At 38.8% G+C, this 7,842-nt stretch overlaps 1 pseudogene; it reads right to left on the bottom strand.

Annotated features, from left to right (window-relative positions):
• Positions 1-274: 274 nt before the first annotated feature.
• LOC112067586 (charged multivesicular body protein 3-like) lies at positions 275-5,964 on the bottom strand (annotated as a pseudogene).
• Positions 5,965-7,842: the final 1,878 nt, after the last annotated feature.

Raw genomic sequence — 7,842 nt, 5'->3', positions numbered from 1 at the left:
AAAAATATAGAGTCCTCAACATTCAGGCAATCAACTTTATTCTCAAAAGTGCTTTGTGAGAAGACAGATTTCTTTGCTTCCCCCCTAAAAAGATACTTCTGTTTATACTCCTAAAAAAATGATGCATTTATTACACCACTTCTCATAAGAACAGTCTGGCTGAGATCACAAAACTTCTGCAGAGAGTGAAGAGATATTAGGAGAGAATCTTCTCCAGAATGCAATGCCTCATCACAGAGGTGTAGTGCAAGAGATACATAAAATAGTAGCTGCATCAGAGGAGTGTATGTACACCCAGCAAGTGGGCCATGAGAAAAGCCTGAGGCCCAGCAGGGTGGCCCCTAGCCACAAAGCATGGCCAGCTGGGATGCACGGCCTCCAGGGCCTCTTCCTCCTCTTCATCTTCTGAGGTGGCCGTCACTCCTGGAGATTCAGGTTCCATAACAGCATTGGTCACTTTACTAGGTGCTTTGTCCAAGGCCCCTGCTGTAATTTCAAACAGAATTTTGTCAATTTCCATTTCTGCTGCTTTTTCCATTTCTTCTTGATCATCTATGCTTTCAAAAGTGTTCTCTAACATCTCTCCATGTTCCCAGCCTTCTTCATCTCTTTGGACAATGCCTGCATTTATTAATCTATTTATTTTATCTGCATTCTATAATCTATTTATTTGAACTGGATTTATGTAATCTTCACAAGACTCTGAATAGCCTTCATCACTCTGTGCTCTTCTATAGGAACCAGCCTCTCACAAGACCACAAGCTGGTTCTTCATCCCTGTGAGCACAGAATTCATGTGAGCTTTGGATGCGTAAAGCTTGCTCACAGCCTTCCTTGACCTGATCTCCTCTTTGGCCAGAACTATACAGATATCCTTCTGGCCCTTCTTAGCAGCATCTTCCAGAGATAGTTTTAGTTTTTCTATGTCGCTTTGAATGTTCCATATTTGCCTGTCAGCAACTCTCATTTCTTTTCTTAATCAATATGCAAAAATTGGTTGCATTTCTATATACTAACCACAAACTATCTGAAAAAGAAATAAAAAAAAAAATCCCATTTAATAGCATAAAAAGAATAAAAATACTTAGGAATAAACTTACCCAAAGAGGTGAAAGATCTGTATACTGAAAAGTATAAAACATTGATGTAAGATATTGAAGACACAAACAAATAAAAAGGTATTCTATGTTCATGGACTGGAAGAATTAATATTGTTGAAATGTCCATACTACTGAAAGCAATCTACAGATTTAATGCAATCCCTACCAAGATTTTAATGACATTTTAAAAACAGAAATAGAAAAAGAAATCCTGAAATTTGTGTGGAACCACACAAATGAGAGACCCTGAATAACCAAAGTGATCTTGAGAAAGAAGAACAAAAGCAGGATGCACACGTACAGGTTTCAGACTATATTACAAGGCTATAGTAATCAAAACGGTATGGTACTAGCATTAAAAGCAGACACACAGACCACTGGAACAGAATTGAGAACCCAAAAATAAACTCATGCATTTATGTCAACCAGTATTTCTCAAGGGAGCTAAGAATTTTCAGAGGATAAGATAGTCTCTTTAATAATGAAACTACACCCCTACCTTACACTACTCACACAAATTAACTTGAAATGGATTAAGACTTAAATGTAATATCTGAAACTACAGAAGTCCTAGAAGAAAACATGGAGGTAAGCTCTTTGACATTGGTCTTGACAATAATTTTCTTGGGTTTGACACCTAAAGCACAGCAACAAAAGCAAAAATAAACAAGTGGGACTATATCAAACTAAAAAGCCTCTGCACAGCAAAAGAAATAATTAATAATATGAAAAGACAACCTACAGAATGGGAGAAATATTTGCAAACCATGTATCTGATAAGGGGTTAATATCCAAAATATAGTAGAAGTTCATACAACTGAATAGCAAAAAAAAAAAAACCCAAACCAAAACTAAAACCCCAAATAACCCAATTAAATATAGTCAAAAGACCTGAATAGGCATTTTCCCAAAGAAGATATACAAATGGCCAGCAGGTACATGGAAAGGTGCTCAACATCATTAATCATCAGGGAAATGCAAATCAAATCCACAGTGGGATATCACCTCACACCTGTTAGAATGGCTATCATCAAAAAGACAAGAGATAACAAGTATTGGCAAGGATGTGGATGAAAGGGATCCCCTGTGCACTGTTGGTGGGAGTGTAAACTGGTGCAGTATGGGAGAGTACAAAGTTTACTCAAAAAATTAAAAATAAAACTATCATACGATCCAGAAATTCCACTTTTGGGTACATGTCCAAAGGAAATGAAATCACTATCTTGAAGAGATATCTATACTCCATGTTCAAAGCAGTGTTATTCACAATAGCCAAGGTTTGGAAGCAACATAAGTGTCTGTCAATGGATGAATGGGGAAAAAAATGTAATATAGATAGATAGATAGATACAGATATATATAATGGAATATTATTCAGCCATAAAAAAGAAGGAAATCATGCCATTTGCAGCAACATGGATGAAAGTTGAGGGTATTAGGCTCAGTGAAATAAGTCAGAAAAAGATAAATACTATATGAGCTCACTTATATGTAGAGTCTTAAAAAAAACCAAACTCATAAAAACAGAGATAGGTGGTTGGCAGGGATTGAGGGAGGTGAGATGGGATGCATGAAGGTGGTCAAAGATTACAAATTTCCAGTTTTGAAATGGATGATTTCTGGGGATCTAATATACAGCAGGATGACAAAACAGTACTATACATTGTATACTTGAAAGTTTCTAAGAGTCAGTCTTTAAATTTACACACACACACACACACACACACACACACACACACGTAGACACACAAGGTAACTGTGTGAGGTGATGGATGTGTTAACCAACCTTATTGGTATAATCATTTTGAAATATACACATATATCAAATCAAATCATCACAAATGTACACCTTAAACTTACACATTATATGTCAGTTATATCACAATAAAAATGGTAAAAAATTCAAGCAAATATGAACAAGGAAAAAAGAAAACAATAATAATAAGGCAAGAAAGCAGGAGATATGTTCTATATAAGTCTGTAATTCTTCCAGGACAAAGGGACAGAAGCCAGAGAACTTCCCCTTCCTTTCCCCCACTGTGACACAAATAAAATATTATAATTTATCTCCTCTAGGAGACCAGAGAATTGCTGTCTCCAGCAGGAACTGGATTCCCCACTAATCTCTGAGACTGTACATTTTTGTAACTCTTCTGAGCAAATCATTTAATTAATTTCCTTACAAGAAAACTAAATTACTAATATTACCAAAATGTTCTCCCTCACTGGAAAATTCCCCTGATTCTAGTGTTTGGGTTTATATGACTCTATTTGGAGTTTGTTTTAGGAGACATGATTTTTTTTTAAAAGGAAATATTCAGTACTAAAGTTGATCTAAGTGTTCTACTCCCTGTAGGCCAATATAAGCATTATTTTTTTGTTCTTGAGTTCTCCCTCTTGTATTTTTTTCACACTCTGCTTTTATAGTGCTACTTTCCATATAACATTTTTCATCTTTAAAAAAGTTTACAGAATTTTCAAGATAAATGCTGCACCCCCCTCCCCACAAATACAAACCCTGGGACTCAGGTGGATCATTTGGGGTTAACTCCTCAGCACCATACAGAAAGCCAAAGTTTTACAAACAGCCTCTGGCTTTACAGTCTTATCTGAGCACATTACAGGAAATCGAGCTTGCAGATACTTAAAGCATCTCATGCCCTCACACCTCCATCCCTGTCTTCGTCTACTGGGGCTGCCGTAACAAAATACCACAGACTGTGTGACTTAAACAACAGGAGTTTATTTTCTCAGAGTTTTGGAGACAGGGTAGTCCAAAATCAAGGTTCCGATTCCTGTTGAGAGCTCTGTCCTGGCTTGTAGATGGCTGCCTTCGTGCTGTGTTCTCACATGGGGACGAGAGAAAGAGAATGAGCTCGCTGGTATTGCTTCTTATTAGGACACTAATCCTCTTGGATGGATCAGGGCTCCATCCACCTTTATGACCTGACTTAACCTTAATTACTTCCTTATTCCAATTATAGGCACATTGGGGATTATGCCTTCAACATATGACTTTGGGGGGACACGATTCTGTCTATAGCCTCCCCCCAAACATTATAAAGTTAAAATGGACAAAACCCCACAACAGATGTCCATTTCTTTAAGTCAATTACCCAGTGGCATAAATTCACTATGAAAAAGAATTAGCAAAGTTATATCACCCACCACTACTCCTTCTGCCACTCAGTAGGTTGAAAACAATTTCTCCTGTGTTTCAAAGCACTTTAGGAGAATTCTTTTGCTATGTCAAGTCTAGCACCTGACACTGCCTGGGAACTTCAGAATAGGCTAGATAGTCTCCTTCTACCCACAAGGCACACTTCCCTCTCCACTGGAACAGCTAAAAACCTCTTCATGAGACAAGATCTGTCCTTGGGTGCCTGCCATTTTCTCTCTCTTCTCTGGGGGCCAGAGTGTGCCATGCTTCTTTCTCCCGGGCTGAAGTTTCCCCTTTCATCTTTCCTGCAACGGTTCTCGATGTTGGATGCCAACTGATCCCTCTGCAAAGTGCTAACCAAGAGCTGGCTACCCGGTCCACTACAACCACTGCTCCTTGGCCTCTCAGCTCTGTGTAACATATTGGCCACCAGCCTCTCTGGCAGGCATGGTGGCAGGCTTGCCTCCCTCTGTGTGGGCTGCCTCGCAGGTAGAGCTGTAATAGGCTTGGGTTTAGGAGGAGTTCTCCATCTTGGTGTGATCACCGCAGAGTGGCGGTGCCTGGTGTGGCGACAGGCAGTGCCACTGAATGCCTGCAAACTCCCCCTCTTCTATAATCCTCCTGTCTGCAAGGGCAGAAGCCTCCAGGGAGCTGAGAAAATCTGAACCCCTGAGATGTGATTGGATGATGAGAGAGTCTGGCTGTCTTTCACTCCTTCTTCCAGGCTACAGGGAACTGCCTGTTGGGGTTTTTCCTTTGTTGTCTTGAATGGGGTTGCTCACAGAACCAACATTGTCATCAGTCCTCTTTCACTGTAATTCTGTGGACCTTCTTCTCCCCCACATTGGGGGATATAAACCTATGCTCAGGATATGGTAGTTAGAATGTGTTGGGTCACTACTAGACATTTCTCTGAAAAGTGTACACTATAAAGGAGCAGGAAGCATGAAGAAATATGAGAACTTATAATGGAAAGATGCTTTCATTCTTCTTCTTACTGCTTCTATACAAACACACACATACACACTCAACAGTTTCTATCTCCACCATCAAATTAGTCTCATATCTTTCCTTCTTTCTTCCTTTCCTCTCCCTTCTCTTCTCTTCCTCCTTCTTGCCCTCCTTCCTTCTCTCTCCTTCCTTCTTTTCTTATTTCCTTCTTTCCTCCTTCCTTTCCTTCCTCCTTTCCTCCTTTCCTTCCTTTCATGGCCTCAGACCAATCACCAAGTGCTTGCTCTACATGCTATAACCTACTTGCTTTACATAATTTTTACTAAAATTACACCCATACAAAAATGGTTGATGCCAAGTGTTGAACCAAATGTTGAGCCAAGAATTAAAAGAATTAAAGAAGCACCTTAAGTGGACATTCACCGAATTCAACGTTTTCTTTCTTTTTAAAGCCACACATTACTTTTATTTTTTTAAATATCTTTACTGGAGTATAATTGCTTTACAATGTTAGTTTCTGCTGTACAACAAAGTGAATCAGCTATATGTATACATATATCCCCATATCTCCTCTCTCTTGAGCCTCCTTCCCACCCCCTCCCTATCCCACCCCTTCTAGGTCGTCACAAACCATCAAGCTGATCTCCCTGCACTATGCAGCAGCTTCCCACTAGCCATCCATTTTACATTTGGTAGTGTATATATGTCAGTGCTACTCTCTCACTTCGTCCCAGTTTCCTCTTCCCCCCCCATGATCTCAAGTCCGTTCTCTACATCTGCGTCTTTATTCCTGCCCTGTCACTAGGTTCATCAGTACCGTTTTTTTAGATTCCATATATGTGCATTAACATCCGGTATTTGTTTTTCTCTTTCTGACTTACTTCACTCTGTATGACAGACTCTAGGTCCATCCACCTCATTACAAATAACAATTTCGTTGCCTTTTATGGCTGAGTAATATTCCATTGTATATATGTGCCACATCTTCTTTATCCATTCGTGTGTTAATAGACATTTAGGTTGCTTCCATGTCCTGGCTATTTTAAATAGTGCTACAATGAACATTGTGGTACATGTATATTTTTGAGTTATGGCTTTCTCAGGGTATATGTCTAGTAGCGGGATTTCTGGGTCATACGGTAATTCTATTTTTAGTTTTTAAAGGAACCTCCATGCTGTTCTCCATAGTGGCTGTATCAATTTACGTTCCCTCCAACAGTGCAGGAGGGTTCCCTTTCCTCCACACCATCTCCAGCATTTGTTGTTTGTAGAGTTTTTGATGATGGCCATTCTGACTGGTGTGAGGTGATACCTCATTGTGGTTTTGATTTGCATTTCTCTAATGATTAGTGATGTTGAGCATCTTTTCATGTGTTTGTTGGCAATTTGTATGTCTACTTTGGAGAAGTGTCTATTTAGGTCTTCTGCCCATTTTTGGATTGGGTTGTTTGTTTTTGTGATACTGAGCTGCATGAGCTGCTTGTATATTTTGGAGACTAATCCTTTTCAGGATTATTTTCTCTCATTCTGAGGGTTGTCTTTTCATCTTGTTTGGATTGGAAGAGTCAACACTGTGAAAATGACTATGGTACCCAAAACAATCTACAGATTCAATTCAATCCCTATCAAATTACCAATTGCATTTTTCACAGAACTAGAGCAAAAAATTTTATAATTTGTATGGAAACACAAAAGACCCCAAATAGCCAAACCAATCTTGAGAAAGAAAAACAGAGCTGTAGGAATCAGGCTTCTGGACTTCAGCCTATACTACAAAGCTACAGTAATCAAGACAGTATGGTACTGGCACAAAACCAAAAATATACATCAATGGAACAGGATAGAAAGCCCAGAGATAAACCCATGCACATATGAGCACCTTATCTTTGACAATGGAGGCAAGAACATACAATGGAGAAAAGATAGCCTCTTCAATAAGTGGTGCTGGGAAAAATGGACAGCTACATGTAAAAGAATGAAATTAGAACACTCCCTAACACCATACACAAAAATAAACTCAAAATGGATCAAAGACCTAAATGTAAGGCCAGACACTATAAAACTCTTAGAGGAAAACATAGGCAGAACACTCTATGACATAAATCACAGCAAGATCCTTTTTGACCCACATCCTAGAGAAATGGGAATAAAAACAAAAATAAACAAATGGGACCTAATGAAACGTAAAAGCTTTTGCACAGCAAAGGAAGCCATACATTACTTTTGAATTGAGTCTAGTGTCTGCACGTGGTTTAATGGGCTCTGAGTCCTTCAGCCTGGGTGGAATTCAGCTCCACCACTTCTAACTCTATGACCCTGAACAAAAGGCTATTATTTCTTCACATTTGAAAATGGTGATAATAATGCTATCTCATTAAGCTATTGTGAGGATAATATTAATCAACACATATAAAGCAGTTATAAAAGGACCTGACATCTCTCAAGTGTTTAACAAATATTATATATTATCATTAAATTAGTCTTAAGTTTTTATTGAATACCTATTATGTGCCTAGAACTTTGCTAGGCAGGTGAGGTGTGGGAATAAACTAATTATTGTTGAATGACCTTTCTTACTGAATTCATTGACCAGGTAGATGTTTCAGAGCCCTATGAACAAGGCCTTGCATG

Source organism: Physeter macrocephalus, chromosome 4 (genome assembly GCF_002837175.3).
Source record: "Physeter macrocephalus isolate SW-GA chromosome 4, ASM283717v5, whole genome shotgun sequence".
Taxonomy (NCBI): Eukaryota; Metazoa; Chordata; class Mammalia; order Artiodactyla; family Physeteridae; genus Physeter; species Physeter macrocephalus.
Note: the sequence above shows the minus strand (reverse complement) of the source record. Positions and strands in the feature narration are given on the sequence as shown.